The 27747-nt window shown below is 38.1% G+C and overlaps 1 long non-coding RNA gene across 2 annotated transcripts in view; it reads left to right on the forward strand.

Moving 5' to 3' along the window:
* Nucleotides 1-27747, forward strand: part of LOC129887891 (uncharacterized) — an 84476-nt gene that overhangs the window by 20237 nt on the left and 36492 nt on the right. The window contains exons 2-3 of one of the 2 annotated variants that reach the window (XR_008766510.1): nt 16919-16965; nt 17664-17747. This is a non-coding gene — a long non-coding RNA (uncharacterized LOC129887891). Of the gene's footprint in view, nt 1-16918; nt 16966-17663; nt 17748-27747 lie in introns of those variants that run through there. The other variant, XR_008766507.1, reaches the window with a different exon arrangement.

A 27747-nucleotide genomic window follows, 5' to 3' on the forward strand; every position in this document is an offset into this window, starting at 1 on the left:
TACAATCTCTATATACCCTCTCAACTAAGATAGACTCACCAAAAGGAGTAGATATACTGAAAGGTTCAAGAAGATACTTAGGAATTCTATCAAACCTACTAGCAACATAAGGAGATATAAAGGATAAGGTGGAACTCAAATCCATCAAAACATAATCATCAAGAGTAAAGACTCGAATCATACCTATCACAATGTCTTGGGAATTCTCCTGATCCTGGCGACTACCCATGATATATAGATGGCTTGTAACTCCGCCCATACCTGAAGTAGTGCCCCTGTGATTACCTTTTGCTGGGGGTGCTGTAGTTGAGGATTCGGCTCTGTTTCCCTAAGTCGGACACTCTCTTTGAAAGTGACCCACTTGGCTATATTTATAATAATCATTCTTTCCCTTTCTACACTCTCCCAAGTAGAGCTTACCGAACTTGTTACAAAGTAGCTTTCCCTTTGAACCTTGAGCCACACTAGCCTGGGAATTAGAACCCTGGGCTCGAGAATTCTGGCGATTCTGTACCTGCTGATCATACCTATTACACAGTGCTGGTACACTTACCACTGTTGGGGCATAGTTGGAAGATCTCTTATGAAAGAAGGACCTATTGCCCTTACTCTGCCTCTGTTCATTCTCATGCCCAATTAACTTTTCCTTCTTGCTCAAGTGCTCTTCTTTTCTGTCCTCTTATCATCCTCTACTTGCTGAGAATACACCATCAACCTGGAAATATCTATGTCAAAAATCAGCAGTGATGCTTTGCACTCCTTCTTCACATATTTACCCAAGCTGGAGACAAACTTCCTCATCTTTGATCTCATATCGAGGATCATCTATGGAGCATATCGGGAAGTTAGATGAATTTCAGACTATACTCCTTCATTATCAAAGCCTCTTGTTTCAAATTCATGAACTCTTCCACTTTTGCTTCCCTCAATTCTCTGGGAAAGAAGTGATCAAGGAAGGCTCCCTCGAACTCATCACAAATGAAAGGCTTAACATCCTCACCTCTACTTTCTTCCCACTAGTTGTACCAGACATTAAAAACATCTTTGAGCTTATAGGAAACCAACTCAAATCCCCCAACCTCAGTAGCATACATAGCTTTCAGTATCTTTCACATCTCATCAATGAAATTTTAGGGTTCCTCCTCAACCTAGGAACTCATAAAGATAGGTGGGTTCATCCTCAAGAAGTCTCTAATTCTTACCAAAGCTGATAGCTCTTAAGAGCTAGAGTTGGGAGCCGGTGAACTCTAATTACCCTTCTGGCCAGCTATTAATTAGGTGAGCATAGTGATGACACCTCTAAACTCAACTTCTAAAGTAGGAGCTGGCTATGTAGTAGGATCTTGTGGTGACTCAGTAGACCTTGTAAGATGGCTCCTAGTCTTCACTCCAGATGGTGGGGTATCTCAGATTGAGGAACCTTATTATTGGCAGTGTTCCTCTAACTAGCGGTTTGTTTAGGGGGCATTATCTGCAAACATGTAGCGCATGAATTAGGAAGGAATTTTTAGAGTTAAACTCTTTAGCTCAAACTCAGATATGAAAGAAGTGAAATAATTCCTAATGTCCTATAGCCTCCTAATTATAAGTGTGGTGTACAACAACACACCCATAAGCAAGACTCTACTAGACACAGCTTCATAGACTCCCTAGGACTTTTGAACTCTATGCTCTGATACTAAGATGGTCTCACTTCCGCTCCTATCTTGGCCTTACCAGAAGGGTTCGATGGTTTTTTTTATAGATTGTGATTCTTCAAGGGTTGTCCTTGGTTGTGTTTTAATGCAATATAGCAAGTGATAGCCTATGCTTCTAGGGAACTTAAGGCTTATGAATAGAATTATCCAACCCACGGCTTTGAGCTAGCGGCGGTGGTGTTTTCTTTAAAGATTTGGAGACACTATATTTATGGTATCCATGTAGATGTATTCACCAACCATAAGAGTTTACAATATGTGTTTAAGCAAATGGACTTGAACCTTCAGCAAAGGAGATGACTTGAATTATTGAAGGACCATGACATGAGTGTGTTGTACCATCCGAGCAAACATAATATGGTTGCCTATGAACTAAGTAGATTGTCCATGAGTAGTGTTGCACATGTTGAAAAAGATAAGAAAGAATTTATCAAAGATGTTCATAAATTAGCACGCTTATGTGTGCGTTTGGTTTATTCTAGTGATGGAGGTGTTCTTGTGCATAATGGTTCAGAATCGTCTCTTGTGGTGGATTTTAAGGCCAAATAAGACCATGATCCAATGTTAGTTGAGTTAAAGAAGTTGCTTGTTGAAAAAGCTATTGAGGCTTTCTCCCAAGGGGAGATAGTGTTCTTCATTATTAAGGCTATTTGTGTGTACCTAATATGGATGGGTTAAGAGAGTTGACACTGAATGAGTCCCATAGTTCCCATTAATAGATCTATTTGGGTTCCACCAAGATGTATCATGATTTTAGGGAAGTGAATTAGTGGAATGGCATGAAGAAGGACATAGCAAAATTAGTGGCTAAGTGTCCTAATTGCCAACAAGTTAAAGTTGAACATCAAAGACCGGGAGGTTTAGCCCAAAATATTGAAATTCCTACTTGGAAGTGGGAAGATGTGAATGGACTTTGTAACGGGGCTTCCTCATACTAATAAGAAACATAATTTCATTTGGGTTTTTGTATATAGGATGACTAAGTTGGCTCATTTTTTACTGGTTAAGACTTCTTATGGTGCCGAAGACTATGCTAAGTTATATGTTCAGAATTGGTAAGACTTCATAGTGTTCCCTTGTCCATCATATTGGATCGAGGTACACAATTCACTTCACACTTTTGGAAGTCATTTGAAGAGGGTCTTGGTACAAATGTTAAGTAAGTATCGCATTCCATCCTCAAACCAATGGTCAAGATGAAAGAATGATTCAAACTTTAGAGGATATTTTGAGTGTGTATTATTGATTTTAAAAGAAGTTGGTATTAGTATTTGTCAGTGATGTAAGTGTTGAAGAGAATTTAACTTATGAGGAGGTTTCAATGGAAATCTTAGACCAGAAAGTTAAGAAGCTAAGAAACAAAGAAGTTGCATCCATCAAAGTATTGTGGAGGAATCAACAAGTAGAAAGTGCTACTTGGGAAGCGGAGGCGGATATGATGCAACGATACCCGTACCTCTATCTCTATACTCAAGCCTAATGTAGTAAGTTGTTTTTATTCAAGTTAATATAACTCTTACGTATTCAGTTCCACCTATGTTATTCATAGGCATGCATGTTCATGAAAGTTGATTTTTAAAATCCATGTTTTATGTTGAGTTGAAATTTTCATGTTCTATGCATTTAAGGTATAATTATTATCATGTTGGGTTGCTAGTCCTCTTTTCATGTCTCTCTTACTCTAGTTGGATCTCATTTAATGACGAATGTTCACAAGGGGGAGATATTGTAAGACACCTGATGTTGGAAAGTTGGAACTCAGAGGGAAGTCTTTAAATTTTTTAATTGATTTCAGTTTTACGAGTTACTCTATGACTCGTAGCTTTTCCTATGACCCATAGGTACCAGTCTTAGAGTACACCCTGGAAGTTGATCATGACCAAACACAAAGGAAGGTCCTACGACTTAACATTATGACTTATAGCCCATTCAATGAGTTTTAACAAGGACTCATAAACAAACTTTAGAAGCTCCCAATTCTCAAGAAAATAGGACTTACAGGACGTATTAAGTCTATGAATCATAGACAAGTTGATGAGTCATAATAATGACTCGTTTGCAAACTTCAAAGACCTATTTTCAGGTCTTTTCCAAGATCTCTAGGATGAGTTAGTTTGATGACTCGTATGCGTGATGATGAGTAGTAAACTTGACACATAAGGAAACTCTTGAGCCTTGATTTTCAGGTCTTCTCAGGGACCTGCACTATGACCCAAGTCTACGAATCATAGACTTGAGGACGAGTCGTAGAAGTTGATTAAGAATTTCATATTTGAAGTTTTAATGAGGGGTATATATGTAATTTCCCAAGTTCAGTTCAATGATTCTAGACACAATTATGGCTTAGTTGTCACAACCTAATTTTTCAAGTCATGATGACACCTACTATAACCCACCAGTAGGTAAGACGACTCAAAAACCCAGAACGTCAAGTAATGGGTTTGAGGGAAAAAAACTAAACAAAAGTGGAAAATTATAAAAATAAGCAGAATGAATAAGCGAAAACAAATCAAAACAGGATATAAAAAACTAAAGATCCCTCTCAGAACCTGAAAGTCACAAGTATAGAGCTTCTACAAAAGAAAAGATGAGTACAAGTCTCAAAAGTGAACCAAAAATATAAACAAGAAATGGTTAGTAGAAAAAGTCAAAAGATGGTCTATCCAAATATAAAGGAGATAGAAATGATCCAAAACGTTAAGTGCTCACCCTAGTCGCCAAAGCTGACTGTAACAGGGTTGATCTATCCATGGCAGTAGCTGGTGTTCGGTCCTGCATCAAAGTAGATGAAAAGTGTAGTATAAGTACTAAGACAATAGGTACCCAGTAGGCATCATAGGCCGACTGAATAGAAAAGGTAAAAATAATATAAAAAAAGGAATAAGCCTAAATAGGAATCATCATAAGCATCTAAAGTGAAAAGTATACCCAATTGGGTTTCTATAAGCCCAGCCAAGACACTCATTCTCAAGTTAAATAAAAACCTAGACGAACCCCCATAAGCCCATCGAGTACACAAAATAGCTACAACTATAAAGGCTGGGAACCAAGAATCTGCGATGTTAGGAATTGAAGAACTGTATCATTTCCAAATCCAGAATCTCCAAGAGTCAACAAACTAGGGGTTTCTTAGGGGTCGACATCGGGACTGGGACCTAGATGCTTGCCCGAATGTCCAACGTGGCCAAGGTCGGGACTGAGTACGTAGATGCTTACCATAATATATCAGTACGGTCAAGGCCGGGACTTGGTACCTAAATGCTTGTCTAACATATCGATATGATCGAGGCTGGGGTTGGGTACCCAGATGTTCGTCATACTAGTAAGCCGGTAGAGGCTGGGGATGGGTACTCGACTGATCCCTAATAATTTAGAATGGAGGTCAGGACTATATACTCGGATGCTCACAGATAATTCAGAAGGAGGACTGGACTAGGTACCCGAATGCTCGAAGATAATTTTATCCCATGGTGCCAAATATTCTTCTTTCCAACTAGACAACAACAGTACCAAAAATCTCCTCCCCATGTGTCAACTGATATGATGCCAAAAATTGAATAGGAGCTGAAGTCAAATGATCATGAATTCTAGTATTGTCGATGCATCTCAAAATTTTATGACTATATCGAGTTATGGATGAGGGTGTTCTTAAGAGCAAGGCTATCACCTAACTAAGGCTAAACTACCAGGCACTAGCCCACTACACCATTCTACAAGTATCTAAGTCCGCCGGAGTGACATCGGGGCATCTAAAGCAAGTTCTAACAGCCTATACTAATGTCAACATGCTCCACAATGCCAAATATAAGAAATCATCTTCACTTAAAGTACTAACATTCATCAGAGAGATCACATGCCTTCAATTACCTAAAATGCTCGATAAAAGCCTAAAACATGATTTCTAATATCTAAGATATACAGATAAGCTACCCAACCCAAATCCCATCAATCTCAATATGATTTCACACATTCTGGCTCAATCTAAATAAAGGAAAGTAGTAGCCTACCAGTAGGCTGAACACGCGAGCTCAAAATCACAATGCTGGAGCTTTTCCCTTCTGAATGACCTCAACACATTGCCATGCTATCAAAACCAAAATCACAACTTCGTTAAAGGTCATTTAGACACTAATTTCATAATTTTTGAAGACAGACCAATTTCGGGGTCTAACATAGAAAATGTGGACTAGCATCCAGAATTCCAGATTTGACCCCAAAAATAGCTTCTAAACGCCTCCCTATGCTCATAAATAAATATTATAACATAATTCAGGGTGAAAAACTATGTGGGATGAGCATGCAACAATAATTCACAAATTTTGATTAAAAGGTCAAAAATAACAGCTTCTTTATCATCAAATTCTGGAACAAAAAGACTTTTCCAATCCAAACAAATTACACTACGATGATCCTTGTGAAAAACCCTATAGTCTAGCCTCATAAATCACTCAAAACGGACTAAAATTGATCAAGTTACAACCTTTACAACTTTCAAAAATTACAACTCCGAAAATCACAATAGCAGCTACTAAAATTGAATTCTTACCTCACACGAAGCTTCTCATCGTGTTTTTGAGCTCACCACTAGGTTTCTCACAAAATTTCCTTGAAGTTAGCCCTTTGAATAGCTACATTTTCCCTCAAGATGATGGAGCTATCGATGCTTAAAGTTGGAGTGATAAGTTGAATTTCATCTTTGAACTTCATTAAAAGATCAGGCCAAAGGCCTTCTTGAATGCGTCTACAGTGCTCCGCAATTGTGGAGGTCAAGGAAATTAACCTTCGTGAACGTCGTGCTAGGCCCTTTATCATGGAGAAAAAAGGCTCAAGCCTCCACGAATACGATCAGAGCTCTGCGATCACAGAGACCAAAATCATTGGCCTCCGCGAATGTGACTTGGGGCCTGCGATAGCGGAGAGTAAATGACTGTGCACTAGATACCAGCAATAGCTGAGTTTCTCTCCAAGTTCAAATACTCTAATGGGGTACTCAGAATTCATTTGGAATCCCATGTGCGCAAACAAGATATCCCAACCTATAAAATTCCATATTTCGGACCCAAAGGCGTAGTTGAAATTTCCATACGAGGTCTTCATGACTAAAAGTGGGTCCCACACCTAAAGAAGATTTTGAGCCAAATTCTACAACGGGCCTCAGAATTAGACTGGAAGCCTCGAGAAGTGAATGATGGGTCGTTCTAGACCAAATTCAATATTCTGGAACTAGCTGCGCCGTCAAACTTTTAATCCGAGCGCATGTTCCAAGAATGTTGACAAAGTCAACTATAGGCCAAATTCTCCCAAGGATTTCTCTCCAAGCTTTAAGTTAGGGTTTTATATTTCACCAAGGTTTCTTCTTTAATTTTGAGTAATTTCAATTAAGGTGTGTGTGGAATTATCCATGGGCCCCTTTTACCGATGGAGTCCCAATGATCTTCAAAGTTTTTCTTAAATTTTTAATTGATTATGAATCCTAGTTTTGATGAATTGCATTGGGCTATTTAATTTCATTTTTAATTGTTAGAAATGATTATTCTAAGCATGTATCTTTGCGTGATCTTAAGTTTAATATGAATGCCTGGGCATAAATCTATTTCAAGTATGATTATGAAGTTCAAAGATGATTTTCATTAATTGACTATGAGCTCGATGATGTTTAAAGGAAACCTTTTATGAATTAAATTTTAGACTTATGTTTTAATGATGAAAGTTATAACTATGATCAATTATGATCAAAGTAAGTTATTACGATGTGATAGGTACAATTCTCACATAATTATATTTAAAGATGCTGATAAGGACAATTCTCACTGAAGTTATGAATTCCTATGAATCATTATGTTAATGAGCTATTCCTAATATATTTTATAAAGATGGATTGATACGTAGTTACTATCTTCCCCTATTATATTATGATCATGTTTTTACGAGTTTCCGTTGGGATATTGACTAAGCACTAAAAAACTTTCTAGGTGAGGTTTGGTCTGGAAAGTAGTTATTTACCCAAGAGAATCCTAGTAGCAATCTTAAGTCCCATACTACGTTGTCCATGTTGGATTGCCATCATGGCCTAGCTTGTGGATCTACATATAAAATAGTTGAGTTGAATACTATGAAGGAGTATATCCTGGCATGGTAGCCTCCCCCTTCTCGATGAGGGTTACATCGGATTCCATGTTATAGTTCGCATGATCTTAAGATGTCGGTTAAAGGTCTTATCCCGCACAAGTCTAATGTAAAGCTATGAGTTATATTATGAAGTTATATGCTGCATCGACCATAAGTTTTCATGTGTTTTAAAATTCTTTTAAAGCCTTATTCATATTTATTATGATGGTCATGAATCTCATGTCATGTTGTTCATGTCCTTGTTTACTTGCTCATGCATATCTCAAATACTTAGTACCTTCTATGTAGTAACATATATTTCTCCTACATTGTCTCATATTGTAAAGATGGATGACACTCACTATCATCCTAGTCATGGCTAGAGTTGCCTAGATATCAAAGAGTTAACTGTCCTTATTTTTTCCACCAAACTACATGCAAGTGTACGTGGCCTTACAAGTAAGATAGTGTCTCTTTTTAAAATCGGATTGTCAAACCCAAAGGACTTTAATCAGGCGTGAGAAATATTTTCAGTTGACTAAATTGTTCGCGTGTGTTATAAAAAGGTTGATTTCAATTATAATGCCTACTAAATTATTAAAACTACTATTAGGAAACAATTCAGAAATCTAGTGAGTTATGATCAAATAAGTATATAATTCCAGGGTTGTAGCACTTGCAGATTTCAGGTCTAACATATTTCACTTTGACATTGAATGGGTCTTTCAATTACTGATTTATAGGATTGATTTTATAATTATGATCTCTCGACCTCTAATTGCTTAACTATATTGACAACCTAACTACATCACTGAGCAGGGATAGGTATGAACCAACACAGATGCTTTAATCCTATCTTCCTGTCTAACAACCAAGCATGGTGTATAGGTTTGTGTCACGGACATCCTATACACGAATTATCCTAGGCAATTCTAGAATAAACACACTCATTATATCTTAGTGTTCTATCTCCTTTTCCATATCTTGAGTTTCGAGTAGACAACTAATGTATTTTGATATTGATCAGGCATTAAAATAGTATAAATGAAAATATAAGAGCAATTATATGAAATACTCCATTTTCAATCAAAGTGAATTGTTTTAACACCTTCATCTTGTGGAAACAACTCTAGAACAAGGGATTTTAGCCACTCATAATGTTTAACACAATCCAAAACATAATTAATGGAATTAAAATTCACTTACAAATGAAAGAGAAGAAGAAACAAAACCCTAGGAGAGTTCTCCTTTCGTCTTCCTTTGTCAAAACGTGAAATAAAAACTGAATGTTTAAAAATAAAATACAAGTAGACTATTTATAGTCTCGAAAAATGTGAAGTTTCAACCCCTATAGTGAAGTCCACGATGCGGAGATATTTCTGCATAGTATAATTTTTTATTTTCTTTCTCGGCAGATTTTCTTCTAGCCTAAACTAGGTCCGCATCGTGAACCTGGTGCATATTCATCTGTTTAGCCAAATAAATTCTAAGTGTTGGAATTATATAGCTTAAGCAAACTGCACGACGTGGACACACTCCAGCATAGTGTCTTTCTTTCACATTTGTTCCCAACTTCACCTTCGAGCTCCACTTTCAATCCAATCTTCTTTTCGATGTCCATTCTTCTTCATTAAGCCTTGAAAGTTTCTAATCATATTGGTTAGATATATTCACACACAAGTATTATAAAAATGAATTAAACTATAAGAATTTTCTCTTAAACACTACTACGAACATGGGTTATTTTTGCTATTTGATGCATAAATGCACCCAAGATCACCACCCCACACTTATAGTTTTGTTCATCCTCGAACAAACTCTCAATCCTACAAGAACAAAAACACACATCATGCACCTAAAGCAGACCTACCAAATGATGTTGATTTCATAAATAGTTTACTTTCATAGCACGGTGACTTTATTCAAACAACTGACTGGCCAAAAACAACCTAACCTCTAGAGTTGACTCTAACATGCATCAAACTCATATGAATTGCTAAATCAAAACTCATTCAATATGACCATTCTTTTACTAAATAAGTGCCCTCACAAAGAAATAATTTCCCATATACTCTCACAGTTACATCCAGTGCTAATAACAATGTGTATTAAGCAAAATCAAAATTCGCTTACTCTCTCAATCGAAGTCACAAATTACTTGAGATAAACCATAGGCTTGCTCTTAGTGTAATATGCAGCTCAATTAAGGTAGCGAAGATTTAAAAGTCACTTAGGACTTTTTTGGGTTGTAATATAGGCTAGGGACGGGTCGGTATTAATCTTGACATGTTTGGTGACTAGGTTCCCAAGCGCTTTTAATGCACTACATTTATTCATCCCATCCAAGTTCTTCATAACCTCATTCTCACCACTTTATTCTTCCTCAAGCTTACCTCTCTTCTTTTCAACTCAATTGTATGTGTTAGGGAATGTCTTCTTATTCTTATTATATTTTTGTTTTTTCTCAACCTCATTGTAGTTGGCTTTATTTTCACTTTCAAAATGCTTTTGTTCCATAACACAAGATTTCATTTTTTCTTGTACCAATGAATTTACTCTTAGTAACACAAGGTTGTGACCTCCCCCCCGTCCCATTTCTTTTCTTATTCTTTCCTAAAGCTCTTAGGCTTTTGGGTCAAAATTATGGTCTAAGACAAACATGTAAATAAGATTCAAACGAGGATACCAAAGAATAAAGTCAAAGGCTCAAAAGGGCTAACTATGGTTGGATCATGGTGGTTTTTTACAATTAGTAATTTTGAACTAAGGCTACCAAAGAAATTCCTAAATTCTTTTTCTAATTGTAAACTTTCTTTGTTTTCTCTACACAAACACACTAGAAAAGTTCTAGCAATCAAGAGTAACAAAGATTGCACAAAATCAACCTCTCACACGCATGGAACATGCTTAATTTAAGAATGACAACTTTCCTGATATTTCGGCCCAATGAATCACATGAATTTCAAATTAAGCTTATATATTGAAAGTCTAATAACAGAGTTGTAGGTGCCTTGACTCAGTCAATGCTTTCTTTGATTACATGCTTTTAAACTCATTTGCTATATATTTATGCAATCTCGTGGTCTATCAAAAGAATTCACATACACATTACCATAATGACAAAAAGAACATATCATATATAAATAACAATTTTTTTTGTATAGTTCAAAGGGACTATCCACGACCAAAGAATTGAAAATAAATACCGTGAAACCCAAAACAAAACAACTCAACCAAGATAACAATAACGAAAATAGTTTCACAAAATAATACATATATACAAAAGTAAACACTCAATCTCCTACCCCACACTTAAACAAGTGACACTGCCCTCAGTGCCACAAGACATAAACATCCAAAACAAGTGAGGTAGGAGTCTACCCTGTCAACTCATCCATCTCACCTTGCACAACTGGATCATCAATGGCCAATGGTGGAAACTCGGCAACCTTAAAATACAACTAAACATCTGAACCTGCCCTCTTTCTGTCCTCATTAATGGGGATATCATCCTCAGTAGGCTCATAAACATCAGGACCTAATCCCAACATATCTTGAGAATGCTCGTTGTGTGGGTATTGATTTTCCACCTCATGTAGTTCTTCTTTAATCGAAGGGCGGGACCCTGTGCAGTGGCGGAGCATTTTTAGGCCAAACATGTGGGCTGTGATCATATCATCTCACTTGGCTTGCCCCAAGGATGTAAGGACGGGTCTATATGTGGTGTCTGGCCCCTTTATCTTTGTCACATCATAAGCCTCAGAAGTAAGGTAGCCATATAATTATGCGGGTCCTCTGGGACCTCGGCCTTGTGGCATATCTCAGTGATTAGGCCTCCAAAGGTGTAGCCTCAGCCACAATGGACTATGCACTTATGGATTTACAACTTGATCACAATAATTACATTAATCTCTATGCCCTTCATAAATGCATATACCAACCACACCCTCTCCCTTGTCACATCGATGTATTATAGGGCTGGCATAAGGCTATGCATCACAATTTTCATAAATGCTTATGGAAATGCTTGATGGTAGATTTGGTGCCCATGATGGACCCACTTAACTATTGATCAGGGCCACATAAGGTATGAAGAATATCTTGATAGGGTGGTTGAATGTTTACCTCTATCAAGGTGGAACTAGTAAACTATAGAGTTCCCAATATCTCATTGATGACCATAGAAGATATGGGAACATCAACTCCCCACAATGTGATAAAATGAGTGCGAGTATTTGGCTGTTAGTTTTAGTAGAATTCCCTCACTACGTGCAAGTTTCACGGCTTTGGGTTAGTGAATAAAGAGCTCATATTTAGCTCCATTAGCCTGTGCATGATCTGTAGGTACTCTCTGGTCAAGTTATCATCCTCTATTGGCATATCAGTAATATAGCAAGACTCTATGTGCTTTTTGTACCAATTCTTTCCTGCCTAGTTCACCGCCTTCAAACAAAATCTACGAGATTGTCCCTGTGGTATGAAAGGGGCAGGTGGTATGGAGGGCACACCTTTGTTCCTCTTTCTGCGACTAGAAGCTGGTTCTTTACCTTGCCTTTGACCGGATGATATAATTTCCTTCACGTGATCTACAAAATAGAGTATATAAGCACCTACAAGTGTATTCAAAGCCTTCATGCCAATAACATGAACCACCAACCCCACACTTAAAATTTATAAGAGCATGCAAGTTATATGAAGGTATTCAGACTTCACTTTATTCGAACAATATGTGTATACATGTTTTAACACCAATCCATACTTCAATCAATCAATAGGGTAAAACTGATACAATACGAACTTATAGAAGTATCCCAGTATTCTAGTATGCCTCACAAAAATACACATCATTAAACAACAATACATTATCATAAGTTAATTCCCCATACTTCAAGTATACGTTTAACCCATGAAATTTACAATAGAAGCTCACCCTTCACTTAAACTCATAAATTAAACCAAATTTATCATAACATAGCATGAATGCTTACTCGACTTCACCACACATTATTAGTCACAATAAAATTCATCCACTCCCCACAATATCAAAACTAGGGTTGTAGTTCAAGAAATTTATCCCATGAACAATCACCCACAATAATCAAGTTCTTAGCAAACTTTAAATATCCATAAAAATTAAAATCTAAGAACAAAGCAAGAATCAATAATAAGAGGGTAAAACTTAAGGATCATACTCATACCCATATATGAAATTCATCTACCCATACTATAGAAATAGTGCAAGGACACATACCTTGTCATGGAGTTGAAGAAACTCAAAAACATTTGTTTGAATTGCACTAGGGCATCGCAGATTTTGCTTGAGAAGAGAAAACATTGAGAGTTGAATGGGTGTAGTGCGGTGAAGGGATGAAAATATAAAGTTAAAGGTGAATTTTGAGGGTTAAAAGGGGACTGGGTCGGGTTAAAATAAATAAAAATGGGTAAAGCTTGTCTTATTTTACTAATAAAGTTGGAAAATGAAAGGAAAAGTATACAAAAAAGTGCAACAGGTGCAATTCGAGGGGACATACGAGGTAAGTCCATTTTCATACTGCTAATGTGGGTGCCCTATGTGGCTGTGATATGATACGATACAAATATATATATGTGTGCCCTGTGAGGCATTGTTGGTACTTTCTACGTGCAGGTCTTGAGATAGTAAGAAATACAGAGGAAACTCTACCCAAATTTTCTTAGACATAAAAAGAGAATAAAATACAGGGCTGTAGTATGTCTTGAAAGGTTGTGCTCGCAACAATGATGAGATTTGACTAAACGAGTATGGCTAACCTCGAGAAATAAGTTAATTGCTAAGTTAATGGCAATAGAAACTAGGAGGTCAATACTGGTATAGTAGAACGAAGTTGGAAAGGACCTATAAGCCAAAGAAAATGACTTAGAGAAGACTGATAGATCAGGATAAAATGATATAGTAAGGCATTACCTGAATTGATACATAGGGATAAACTATGACGAGTTATAGTTGAAAGAAGTAACAGTGTGATTACAACAAGAGTACAAGGGAAAAAGGATTATGATGGAAGTGAAGTGTTAATAAGACAACTTGTAAAACATTAAGGATAAGCCTAACTAAGAAGGGTAAGTATCCCATAGTAAGAATCGTGAAGAAGGTCAAGTAGTGTTATACTATGGGACTGAATGCGAACAAGGTACCATGTGAATATAAGAAGAACTGTTATGAGAAAAAGTAAATCTTAGTAAGGAATTAACTAGAAGGTATGATGTGGTCCATGCGAATAGAATGTAAAGATAGGTGTGAAACGGAAAAGCAAGCTACAGAACAAATAAAGAAGATTTATCAAGTTCTGTAAGGAAAATTTCGAATAAAGGTTGTGTGATGATGAAAAGGATAACCAGTGCAAGGAAATAAAGAGTAATATGGAATTCCTTGCGCCCAACCAAAAATGGATATGAGCTAGAGGAATAATAGAGAAGTTCCAATATAGGCGTTCAAGATAGATGTGATTAATTAAGTATGAGTACCAAACAAAAAGGGAAATAGATAGTTACGAATTGAAAGTATAAGTACTCCCGAGTGGAGAATTTTAACCAATTATGAGCACGAGCTAATTACTGATTGGGATGAATGGAATGTGGCTTTGAATGCACTACTACATTATGGATATTACTCGAGTATCAACCATTAGATGAGATTTTATATGATACATTATGAATATTAAAGCACCCTATGGTTGTGCTAGGGTTTCCTATAAAGGCAACCTAACATATGGATGATTTAATAGAAAATATAGGTATGGTGCGGCACGTTAAATATATTGGAGTAGAATCATTCGCGTATGAATAGTTGAAACTAAATGGAGGATGACATGGGTACACCCTAAAAGAGGGGAAGTGGATGAGAGAAGTACAAGCATAAGAGAAAATCAACTGACGCTATTATATATAAATGAGAACTCTTAAACTTCAAATGAGACCCCATAAGGGATGGACGCGATCATACCCGCATTAATGCACTAGATTCCATCAAAAATCTGAAGTTAAGCGTGCTTGGGTGAGAGTAGCACTGGCATGGGTGACCCCCTGGAATGTGAAAGAGGAAATGAAACACAAGTATCCGTACCTATTTCCTACATCTACAGGTAATCCTAACCTTTGGAACTCTGATATTGATTGCTCGATAAAAGTATATGTTATGGAAATGGGATAGAGGACCTTTCCATATAATCGGTATAAGGTCCGGAGGAAGGTTTTGGTTTACATTCGAGGATGAATGTTCTAAAGGGGGGAAAGATGTTACACCCCGTACTTTGGTACCTTGGAACGTTTCGTAAGCTTCTTAAGCCTGAGAAGGCTCTTAAGTTTCTTAGAAGTCATCATGTGAGTCAGATAATCTATAATGCTATCAAATAATCCTAAGGAAAGGAGAAGGAGATACTCCATAAGAGAGAAGATTGGAAATAGGGTTACAAGAATCCGAAAGAAGTTGGAGGCTAAGTAGTGAGTCGTAGGACTCGACGTACTTGTGAAAGCTATTACTTGGGACATTTTGCATACTAAGCTACTTGAATACACGTCGAGCTTAAATAGCAAGGAATGCATAGGCTCTTGAAGTAAGACGAGATTACGAACCTATGAGGAAGGGAAAAAGATGACACATGGCAGCCAATGGAGGAGCGACACATGACAGCACCTCAAGCAAGTAGGTGACCCACCTACTTAGGGTCAAGTAGGTGACCCACCTACTTAGGGTCAAGTATGTGACCCACCTACTTGGAAGGTGGGGCCCATAAGGACACATGACAACCTAGGGGTAAGGCATGGATCCGTGGCCCAATAGGGGCTGGACACGTGTCACCCTATGGGGATGACACGTGTCACCCTATGGGGATGACACGTGTCACCCTATGGGGATGACACGTGTCACCCTATGGGGATGACACGTGTCACCCTATGGGGATGACACGTGTCACCCTATGGGGATGACACGTGTCACCCTATGGGGATGACACGTGTCACCCTCCTAGGACCACATATATACATGTATATCATGTCTTAAGTTCAGTTCCTGCACTTAAACTTCAGCAAACAAGAAGAAAAGCAAACCCTAGAATAAGAGAGAAAAACGTGACGGCTTGGAGGAAAGAAATAGGTAAGTCCGAATTTCTCTCTATAAATTAATTAGCTAAGGTAGTATTCTATCAAGTGGAGATGGTTAATAATGTAACTTATCTATTTGGGGCAGAAAAAATGAGTAACAACCATCCACAACATTTCAGCCGCGTCAAGGAGGTTCCGAAGTTAATCTTCAGCAAGTTTGGGAAGCCACATGATAAGCTATGGCTTGATTCTCTTCTCCCACGTTTTTTCAAGGATTTGGACATGTTATGAGGGTGTGAATAATGCGAAGTTATGGTTTGGATAAGCACCAAACGGACAGCAAACAGTCCACACAGTTTCAGCACGACTAGAGAAGTTCCGAGGCAAGTTTTGGCGAGTTTTGGCTAATTTCGGGTAAGGTAAGACTTCTCCTTTAAATTTGGAATTTATGGGATTGTTATGTAGGGTATTATATACCTTGTATACTTATTTAAGTATAAAAAAGGTCGTGGAAATGCTCGACAATATAAACAATCGAAAGTGAAGTCGTCGTAGTTAAATTGTAGTCGAAATGGGGTGTTGTGCGTGTGGGGTGATGCTGCAGGTTTGTGGTGATTTGTTGCAGGGACTAAATTTATTTTAAAAGGGGTGTGGGTGCTGATGGTTTCAGCCACACGACCCCTCATTTCGTATAATTAAAGATTTTGTGAAATAAAGACTAGAAACCCTATTTTGGTATTATAATTTTCAGCAAGTCGGGTGGAGTTTATATTGTGTAATGTTGCCATATTTTACTTGTATATGAGCTGTAGGTTGTTGTTTTTGGTTGGATTTAGTAATTAGGTATGTAATTTGTAATTCGGATAGGGCATATTATAAGGGAGATGCTGCACGATTTCCGTTAACTTTCTAGCTAACTAAAGAACTAGTCGAGGAAGCGAGCGCGGAAAGGAGTTCTATGAATACTCACGTATAACTTAAGATGCTGAAAATTCTAGGGTTGTTGACATTCATATTGCTTTCGTGTTAAATAGGTTCAGAGGACGACGAGGCGAACGCGGTAAATATTAATCCATAAAAGGTATGTAAAGCTATTCCTTCTTTTGGCATGTTTTGGTATAAGTATGTAAAGCCTATCTGTTCTTTCTTTTGGGCATGTCTTAGATCTACGTGAAAAGTGATATGTGTATGAATCTTGGGGTAACTCTATTCATAAGCTCTGAATATGATTCATGATTCATAATTCGTGTTCCTTGTTGAATGTTAAGACTCTTAAAGTAGTTAAGCTTCCATTCCTCAAGTCTTCTATATGCTGAGAAGTAGTGTATGTAAAGTTATTCTTCCTCTCTTTTGGCATAACTTAGATGTAAGTATTGTGTATATGAAGTTTGAATTTATTCCACTCTTAAAACTCTGAGGGTGAGTTAAGACTCTTGTACACTTCCTATTGATTAGAACTCCTGTAACAAGTTGAGTCATTACTTTTCAAGTCTTCTATGTGATAGGAAGTGGTGCATGTAAAGCTTGTCTTTTCCTACTTCTAGAAAGACTAGACTAAAGGTTCTATAGGACATGGATTTGGATATAGCCCCATTTATAGATTCTGGATGTAACTCATGACTTGTACCCATTTTTGAATGACAAGGGCCTTGAAGTAGTTGAACTACGACCCTTGAGCTTCCTATAGGTTGAATAGTGTTGGGATGTGTAAGCTCCTATACCTAGGGGCTCTTGAACATGCTTTATGATGATATCTAAAGGATGTTTGATATGTTACAGAGTTTTGCGTGCACGTATATGCATTATGATATATATATGGATCGGACCGGACGTACCTCGGCACATTTTGCTATGTAAGGATCGGGTCATACATTCCACGATAGATTATGCATTATACGGATCGGGCCGTCGTACCTCAACATTATTATGCATTATACAGATCGGGTCGTCGTACCTCAGCATTATCATGTAATATATGGATCGGGCCATCGTACCTTGGCATTATCATGTGACATATAGATCGGGCCATCGTTCCTCGGCAGGTGCTTGTTGTATATATGAATCGGGTTGTACATCCCACAGTGCTAATAATATGCATATGCCTATCATGATAGATGATGTATTTATAACACCGAGTCCCCAAGCGGGCCGGATATGGTACGTGATAAGGGTATACATGACTTTATTTTATGAGATGCAGGTATAATACCCTATTAAATGCTATACTTGGTTTCTTGCATCCTTGTTTCAATTGTTATCTCAGTTATATATGCTTATATACTCATTACATGTATCGTACTGACCCCCCTTTCTTTGGAGGGATGCTTTTCATGCCCGTAGGTACAGATGTTCATTTCGAAGATCCGCCAGCTTAGGATTTACGCTTAGCTATATTGGAAGTGATCCACTATTTCGGAGCCTAGCTTTTGGGTACTGGTCCTGCGATGTATATATTTGTTTATGCAGGGGTACGACGGGGGCCCTGTCCCGCCATATGTTGTCATTCCTATTCTTAGAGGTCTGTAGACACATGTGTGTGGGTTTTTTAGGAGTTTATTTCGGTTATGCCTATGAGATATGTTGTAAAAGCTATTATGTTGTGGCAGCCTTGTCGGCTGGCTTTCCTTTTCATGACATGATATAAGTGAAAAAGGCTACACGTGTATGAATATTTTATCACCCATTGGGTTCATGTGTTTGGTTCCTATATCTAGGAGGCTATATGAACATGAAAAAGTTTTAACCTATTAAGGTTTTTGTGAGTAGTATCACGTTATACATAGTCCAATTTGACTATAGTGGACAGATAGGTACACGGGGGTCCAGGTCGGACCCCAGTCGCGGCCCACGAGGTTGGGTCGTGACAAAACACACTTCTTATATTCTAGTATTCTATCTCTATTCTGTCTCTCGAGTTCCAGGTAGACAACTAATGTATTTTAATGTTGATCTGGCAATAAAATAATATAAATGAGAAGATAAGAGCAATTACATGAAAGACACCATTTTCAACCAAAGTGAATTATATCAACACCTTCATCTTGTGGCTACAACCCTAGAACAACAGATTTTAGCCACTCATAATGTTTAACACAATCCAAAACATAATTAATGGCATAAAAATTCACTTACAAATGAAAGAGAAGAAGAAACAAAACTCTAAAGAGTGTTTTTCTTTTGTCTTGCTTCATCACAATGTTAAATAAAAACTGAATATTTTAAAATAAAATACAAGAAGACTATTTATAGCCTCGAACAATGCAAATTTTCAACACTTATAGTGAAGTCCGTGACACGGAGGTGTTTCTGTATAGTGTAATTTTTCATTTTTTTCCTCGGCAGATTCTCTTCTATTCTAAACCAGGTTCGCGATGCAGACCTGGCGCGTATATCTCTATTTAGCCAAATAAATTCCAAGTGTTGGAATTATATAGCTTAATCAAACTACACGATGCGGACACACTCCAGCATAATATCTTTCCTTCACATTGTTGCCAACTTCACCTTTGAGCTCCACTTTCAATCTAATCATCTTTTGGATGTGCATTCTTCCTCATTAAGCCCTAAAAGTGTCTAATCATGTTGGTTAGCTATATTCACACACAAGTATTCTAAAAATGAATTAAACTATAAGAATTTTCTCTCAAACTCTACTATGAACATGGGTTATTTTGTCTATTGTATGCATAAATGCACCAAAGATCACTTATCTTATTGAGGGAAAGGACTTTCCTTTCATATTGTTACTATTTTGAATTCTTCATATGCTTCGGATGAGTTAGGAGCTTGTCCTAAGCCCTCTTTAAAGACTAGACTAGAGGCATGTTCAGACAATATTATGATATCGTCTATTCGGACATTGGTTGATTGGTTCTATCCCTTAGTCCCATTCCCTTGAGGTTTATTTCCATCTATCTTTATCATGTTTCTTTACCTTACGGATGTGATGTATGCAAAGCTGGATTGGTTGGGGTCCCTCGCATCTCGATCGCCATGTCACGGCTTGGATGTTACACCCCACACTCTTGAGCTCAGAATGTCCCTTATATTTCTTAGAAGTTATCATGTGATACGCATAAGCTACGACACTATCAAACAACTCTAAGAAAGGGAGAATATGATACCCCATAGTAAGGGAAGGTTGGAAATAGGGTCAAGAGAAGTCGGAAGGGGTTGGATGCCAAGTATTGAGTCGTAGGACTCAACTTATATACGTAAGCTACTAACTTAGAAGTTTTACATACTTAAGCCACTTGAGTACATACCAAGCTTACGTAGCACGAATTACATAGGTTCTTAAAATAAAACAAGATTATGAACTCACAAGGAGGAGGAGAGAATGACACATGGCAGCAAGGAAGGAGTGACATATGGCAGCAGCTGAAGCAAGCAGCTGACTCACCTGCCTGCTTAGGGGGGGGTTGGACCCCACTGCCACGTGGTAGCCCCTAATAGGCTGTATAGGTACAGTGGCCCAATAAGGGCTGGACACATGTCACCTCCAAGACAGCCCATATATACATGTTATATGACTCTTAAGGTTATTTCTTATCCAAAAAACTTCAGCAACAACAAGGAAAAGAAACCCTAAACCTAGAGAGAAAGGGATGACGACCAAGAGAGAAAAAGGTAAGGTTTCCGATTTTATTCGATGAATTAATTATTTAAGGTATCCTACAGTGATATAGTGGTGGTTCATAACATAAAATTCCATTTTGGGGCGGCAAAGAAGAGCTATAAACAACCCGCTCAATTTCAGCACGTTTAGAGAAGTTTTGAGGCGTATTTTGGCAAGTTTTGGCCAATTTCGGGTAAGGTAAGGTTTCTCCTTTCAATTTAGACTTTATAGGGTGGTTATGGGGGGTATTATATGCCTTGTATATGGATGGAAGTATAAAAATTTCATAGAGATGCTTGACTTTCAAAACAAACTAAATTGGAGTCGCTATAGTTAAATTGTAGTCGAAGCAAGGTGTTGTGCTTGTGGTGTGCAGCTGCAGGTGGTGTGGTAGTGTGTTGAAGGGCTGGAACATGGTATAAATAGGGCGTGGGTGCTGCTGGTTGCAGCCACACTATCACGACCCAATTCCGTAGGCCGTGATTGGTGCCCGAGTTGGACACCCATACCTACCCTTATCCCCACTTAGCGTGTTAGTAGAATAAACAAAAGTAGAAATCGAAAAGGGGTTTCTAGAGAGCACATGAGTATAGATGTAGCACACGAGGGCCGTTAAGGCCATCAAGGAACACAAAGCCCAAAACATATATACACAACCCACATCTCAAGTCTACAGACCTCTATAGAATTCTAGCCTAGTCATTTAACAGGATAGGCCCCGTCGTGCCCCTGAATAAACAAATATATATATCAAATAACCAGTATCAAAAGTTAGGCTCTGGAACAGTGGAGTACTTCCAACATCGCTGAGTGGAAACCCTAAGCTGGCGGATCTCCAAAATTAACATCTGTACCTGCGGGCATGAAATGCAGCCCCATGGAGAAATGGGGGTCAGTACGACATATGTACTGAGTATGTAAAGCATGGACTATAACAAGTAAAGCCATCACCAGAACAGAAGGTGCAAAAGTGAGCAAAATATCCAGAATATCAAAATACTTTTCATAACCATAGATAATGTATGCAGAAAAACATATACCATATCCAGCCCCATTATGGGACTCGGTGAACAAATACAAAACGTGGTCGCCGCCCCTTCACTGGCGCCACAGAACATCATAACTCCAGAGTAGGGAATATCTCCATAATAGATCATATCATATCAGATGGTCATATGAGATCATATCATATCATAGGTGTACATGGCATATCATAACTCCACAAATCAAACCCATGTATAGGTCGTACCTGCCCCCTCATGTCAGGGAACGACGAACAATGCAGAGAAGTACGCATGATAACAAAACCTGACCCGGGCTCGATGAAGGAAGCATTGAGGCATCCACGAGTGGAGTAGTGAGAAACTAAATACATTTTAAATCATGTTTGAGACTCGATGGAGTTAACAAAATATGCTATTATTCAAAAATCAAGACAAGAGTCGTATCAAGTACCTTTTAAAAGTTACTATGGGTTATATCAAAATAGAACTTCTGGAATCTTATACTCGAATCAAACCGTAATAAAATATCTTTTGAAAATCAAAAAGTTGGCCATCCTAGCGGCTCTATGAATAATAACTTCCTTGAAATCATATAAAAGTCATATACTTGCTTCATAAAAATAATGCCAAAAAGGAAGATTAGCTTAATACACTTATGCCGAATACATGTCAAAAGAAAGTCTAAGCCTTACATACTTATGCCAAAAACATGCCAAAAGAAGGAAACATTAGCTTTACATACCTCTTACGGATTACTCTTAACACGTTCGCCTCGTCGTCTCTTGATCCTATTTAACATGAAAGTAATTCTAAGGTTAGCGACCTTTGACTTCCCAGCTTGTAATTCTACCACCCCTTACCTATAGGAACCAATCCCTTATCCATTTCCTTAGACTAGTTCATTACTAGTTCCTTAGTTAGTTAAGGAGTTTACGGAAATTGGGCAGCACCTCCCCTATAACATGCCCTATCCGAATTCTAATTTAACCTCCAAATCTTATCAGCCAACCAACAACAACAATCAGAAGTATATATACAAGTAAACCACTTCAACATTACACAACACAAACTCGAAACAACTCGCTTAAAACTACAATACCAAAATAGGGTTTTTAGTCTTTATTTCGCAAAACCTTTAATTATATGAAATGAGGGGTCATGTGGATGAAACCATCAGCCCCCATACCTCTTTTAGAATACTTTTAGGGCCTGAAAAACACAACCACACACCTGTAGCAGCACACCACAAGCACAAAACCTTGCCTCGACTACAATTTAACTATAGTGACTCCAATTTAGTTTGTTTCGAACGTCAAGCATATTTATGGGATTTTCATATTTACATACACTTACACAACATATATAACACTTCATAACAACACAATAAACCCCAAATTGAAAGGAAAACCCTTACCTTACCCGAAATTGGCCAAAGCTTGCCAAAACTCGCCTCGAAAGTTCCTTAATTGCGGCTGAAATGTTGTGGCTGTTTGCTATCCATTTTGTGCTGATAAAAACCATAAAATTAAATTATTAACTCCTTCATATCATTTCCAAACCCTTACCAAAACGTGGTGGAATATAACCAAGCCATACCTTAACAAACGACTTTCCAAACTTGCTGAAAATTAACTTCGGAAACTCCTTAACATGCTGAAATTGCGGACTGTTTGTGTCCCTTCTTTGCTGACCCAAATAGTAATTGTATGCTATTAAAACCCATCAATAGCCATGGGATACCTTAAAAAATTAATTCACAGAACGAAATCAGAGGGCTTACCTTAAATTGGAGCAATCCATGGCTGCCTCTCTCTTGTTCTCACGTTTTTGCTCTCCATTTTTGGCTAAGTTCAAAGCTGAAAATGACTCCTTAGTCTTCCATACATATATATATGCATCATTAGGAGGTGAAATGTGATATCCCCTTAGGGGTGACACGTGGTATCCCCCCTAGGGCGCCACCTCAATCATGCCTCCAATCATTGGCTGCCACATGGAAGCATGGGATCACCCAAGCTACTACATCACCTACTTGACCCTAAGTAGGTGCATCACCTGCTTGTCTAAGGAGGTGCATCACCTACTTACTTCGAGTAGGCAGATTGTTTTCTTATTTCTCTTTCGTGAGCTCATAATCTCATCTTACTTCAAGAGCCTATGTATTCCTTGCTACTTAAGCTCAACATATACTCAAGTAGCTTAGTATGTAAAATGTCCCAATTAATAGCTTTCACAAGTAAGTCGAGTCCTACGACTCACTACTTAACCTCCAACTTCTTTCGGATTCTTATAACCCTATTTCCAATCTTCTCTCTTATGGAGTATCTCATTCTCCTTTCCTTAGGATTATTTGATAGCGTTATAGATTACCCAACTCACATGATGACTTCTAAGAAACTTAAGAGACTTCCCATAAACTTAAGAAGCTTAAGAAGCATTCCAAGGTACCAAAGTACGGGGTGTAACAAACACAACCCCCCATTTCGTATAGTTAAAGGTTTTACGAAATAAAGATTAAAGACCTTATTTTGGTATCATAATTTTAAGCAAGTTATTTGGAGCTTGTATTGTGTAATGTTGCCATGTTTTATGTGTATATAAGCTGTAGGTTATTGTTATTGGTTGGCTATAGTGATTAAGGTTATAATTAGAAATTTGGATAGGGCATGTTATAGGGGAGGTGTTTCCCGATTTCTGGTAATGCCTTAACTAATTAAAGAACTAGTCGAGGAAATGAGCGAGGAAATGAGTTCTCTGAATACTCGTGTGCAACTTAAGATGCTGAAAAGTCAAGGGTTTTTGATAGTCATATTGCTTCCATTTTGAATAGGTTCAAAGTATGACGAGACGAACGTGACAAAGAGTAACCCATAAGAGGTATGTAAAGCTATCTTTCTCTTCTTTTGGCATGTCTTCAAGTTAAGTAGTGAATGATATGAGCTTGAGGGTAAATCTACTTATAAATGCCAAGCGTAATTCACGACCCTTATTTACTTCTTAATGAAACCACTCTTACAGTAATTGAACTAGGGCTTTTCAAGCCTTTCATACGTTGGGAAGTGAGGAGTACATAAAGTTATCTTTCTTTCCTTTTAGCATGTCTTAGTCTTAAGTGGATTGTGTATGTAATGTGGGAATAATTCCATTCATAGAACCCCGAGTATGGTTCGTCAATCTTATTCACTTCTTGATAGTAGAACTCCTGCAATAGTTGAGTTATGTCTTTGTAAGTCATCGACATGATGAATAGTAGTACATGTGAAGCCTATCCCTTCCTTTTCTTGAAATGGATGAATGTAAGTGAAGCGACGTGTGATATGAGCTAGAGATAGTTCCATTTATAAGTTTCGTGTGTGACTCATGACTTGTACTCGCTTTTGAATGATAAAGGCCTTGAAGTAGTTAAACTATGACCCTCGAGCCTTCTGCATACTTAATGATGATTGGATGTGTAATCTCCTATACCTAGAGGCTCTTTGACATATCTTATAATAATATTCGGGAGATGTTTGATATATTACCAGGGTTTACGTACACTTATATCCATTATTATATTATATAGGGATCGGGCCATATGTTCTTCGGCACTAACGTGTTATATGTATAGGGATTGGGCCATACGTTCCTTGGCACTAACGTATTATATGTGTAGGGATCGAGCCATACGTTCCTCGACACTAACGTATTATATATATGGATCGGGCTAAATGCTCCTCGGTACTAACCTGATATATATATGGATCGGGTTGTACGTTCTACAGCGCTAATAGTATGCATATGCTTATGATGATAAAATGATGCATTTGTTACACCGAGTCCCCTAGCGGACTGGATATGGTATATGATAATGGTATACATGACCTTATTTTGTTAGGTGCAGGTATAATACTTTGTTAAATTTTATACTTATCCCCTGCACCCCTGTGGTAATTGTAATTTCCTTATGATGTTTTGTACTTTACATACTCAGTACATATGTGGTACTGACCCCTCTTTCTTCGAGGGGCTGCATTCATGCCCGCAGATACAGACACAAGTTTTGAGAGTCCGTCAGCTTAGGATTCTGCTCAGCCATTTTGGAAGAAGCTCCATTATACCAGAGCTGAGTTTTTGGTACTTAGTATTGGATGCCTATATTTGCTTATTCAGGAGTACGACATGGGCCCTGTCCTGCCATATGATATGGTTGCTATTCATAGAGGTCTGTAGACATATGTATGTGGGTCGTTTGTAAGTTGTTCCAGTTTTGCCTACACGGCGTGTTGTAACATTATTACCCTATGGCAGCTTTGTCGGCTTGCACCCTCTTTTATATTTTGAGTAATGTAACTCCTCAAGAGACAAATGAAAGAGGCTACGTGTAGGTGAAAATATATGACCCATTGGGGTCCCCATGTATGAGTCTTATATTTGTTGTTACAATTGATAGTTATGTACACGGGGGTCCTAGTTGGATCCCAGTCGTAGCCTATGGGGATGGGTCGTGACATTGGACCTAGTTTAGGTCGTTATAATATTGACATTCCTATATGTAAGTAGGAAGCCTTGAATATGGAATTCATTATAGGTTTGCCATATACTCATAGGCAACATGATTCTATTTGGGTGGTTGTTGACCAAATGACTTTGTTGGTTCATTATCTTCCTATTAAGACCTTATATTTAGCCAAGGATTACGCTAAGTTGTATATGCGAGAGTTGGTTAAGATTTATGGGGTCCCATGTCTATCATTTTGAATCGAAGTACTCATTTTATTTGTTAATGTTGGAGATCTTTCCCAAAGGGTCATGGTACTCAAGTGAAGCTTAGTACATCTTTTCACCCTAGATGGATGGATAGGCCAAGCGCACTATTCATACTTTAGAGGATATGTTGAGAGCCAGTGTTATGGATTTTAAAGGTAATTGAGATGATCATTTGCCATTGATAGATTTTTTCTATAATAGAAGTTATCATTCGAGCATTCAGATGTCTCTATTTGAGGCCTTATATGATAGGAGGTGTATGTCTCCTATCGGCTAGTTCGAGGTGGGTGAAGTTTCCTTAATAGGACCAGAGTTGGTGAATGAAGTTGTGAAGAAGGTGAGGTTGATTAGACAAAGATGAATACAACCCAACGATGACAAAAGTCCTATTCAGATGTGAGGAGGAGAGACCTTGAGCTTGAGGCTGATGATTGGGTTTACTTGAAAATTTCACCCATGAAAGGTGTGATGCTTTTTAGTAAGAAAGGGAAGCTAAATCCCCGCTATGTGGCCCATATTATATATTGAGGTGGATTGGCAAGGTGGATTGTGATTTAGATTTGCCTTCGAATTTGGCATTGGTGTATTTGGTGTTTCAAGTATTTTTATTGAGGAAGCTTATTGGTGATCCTAACTTTATCATCCCATTAGATAGCATTGGTGTGAAAGAGAGTCTATCATATGAGGAAGTTCTAGTTGAAATCCTAGACCAGCCAGTTAGGAAGTTGATAAACAAAGAAGTAGCTTCAATTAAAGTTTTATAGAGGAACCAAGAGGTTGAGGGTGGTACATGGGAAGCAGAAGCCCATATGATGCGATATCCTCATCTCTTTCCTTTTGTGCCTAGTTGAGATATTAAGTTCTTTCATGATCCATCCAACCCAAATCATGTGTTTCAGTCATTCTCATATTTTCATATGCATTCATGTTCATGAAAAGAGTTTAAAGTCATATTTTAGCTTGAGATTGAACGTTCCATGTTTTAGGCACTTTAGATATGTTTTGCATTCATATTGGGATGTTACGTTCCTTTTATATTCCTTTCATGCTAATTTTAGTCCCATTTGAGGATGAATGTTTCCAAGGAGAGATATTGTAAGACCTCGTAAGTTAGAAAGTCAGAAATAGAGGATTAAAAAAAGTTTCTTGGAAAATCTAAGCTTTTTGGCAACATGTGGCCTTCATAGAGCCCTTCACAGCCTGTGCAAGGGACCAAGAGCTATGAAGCTCCCATGTGGTCCATCCTGGTGCAACCATGGAACTTGAGAAAGGACCACGTGAGGAACCACGCGTTATGGTAGGCACTACAAGTCGTGGTGGGAACCCCACTCAGACCCTAGTCACTCTCCACTCCACGACCATAACCAGAGGATGTGGAGCACTTCATAGGACATTATTTAGATCATGGAGGGTGAGCCCCTCAGACCTAATTCCAATTCAATCACCACGACCACCACCACGGGCCGTGGTAAGCTTCATGGACCATGGTGGGTCC

Source organism: Solanum dulcamara, chromosome 1 (genome assembly GCF_947179165.1).
Source record: "Solanum dulcamara chromosome 1, daSolDulc1.2, whole genome shotgun sequence".
Classification (NCBI taxonomy): Eukaryota; Viridiplantae; Streptophyta; class Magnoliopsida; order Solanales; family Solanaceae; genus Solanum; species Solanum dulcamara.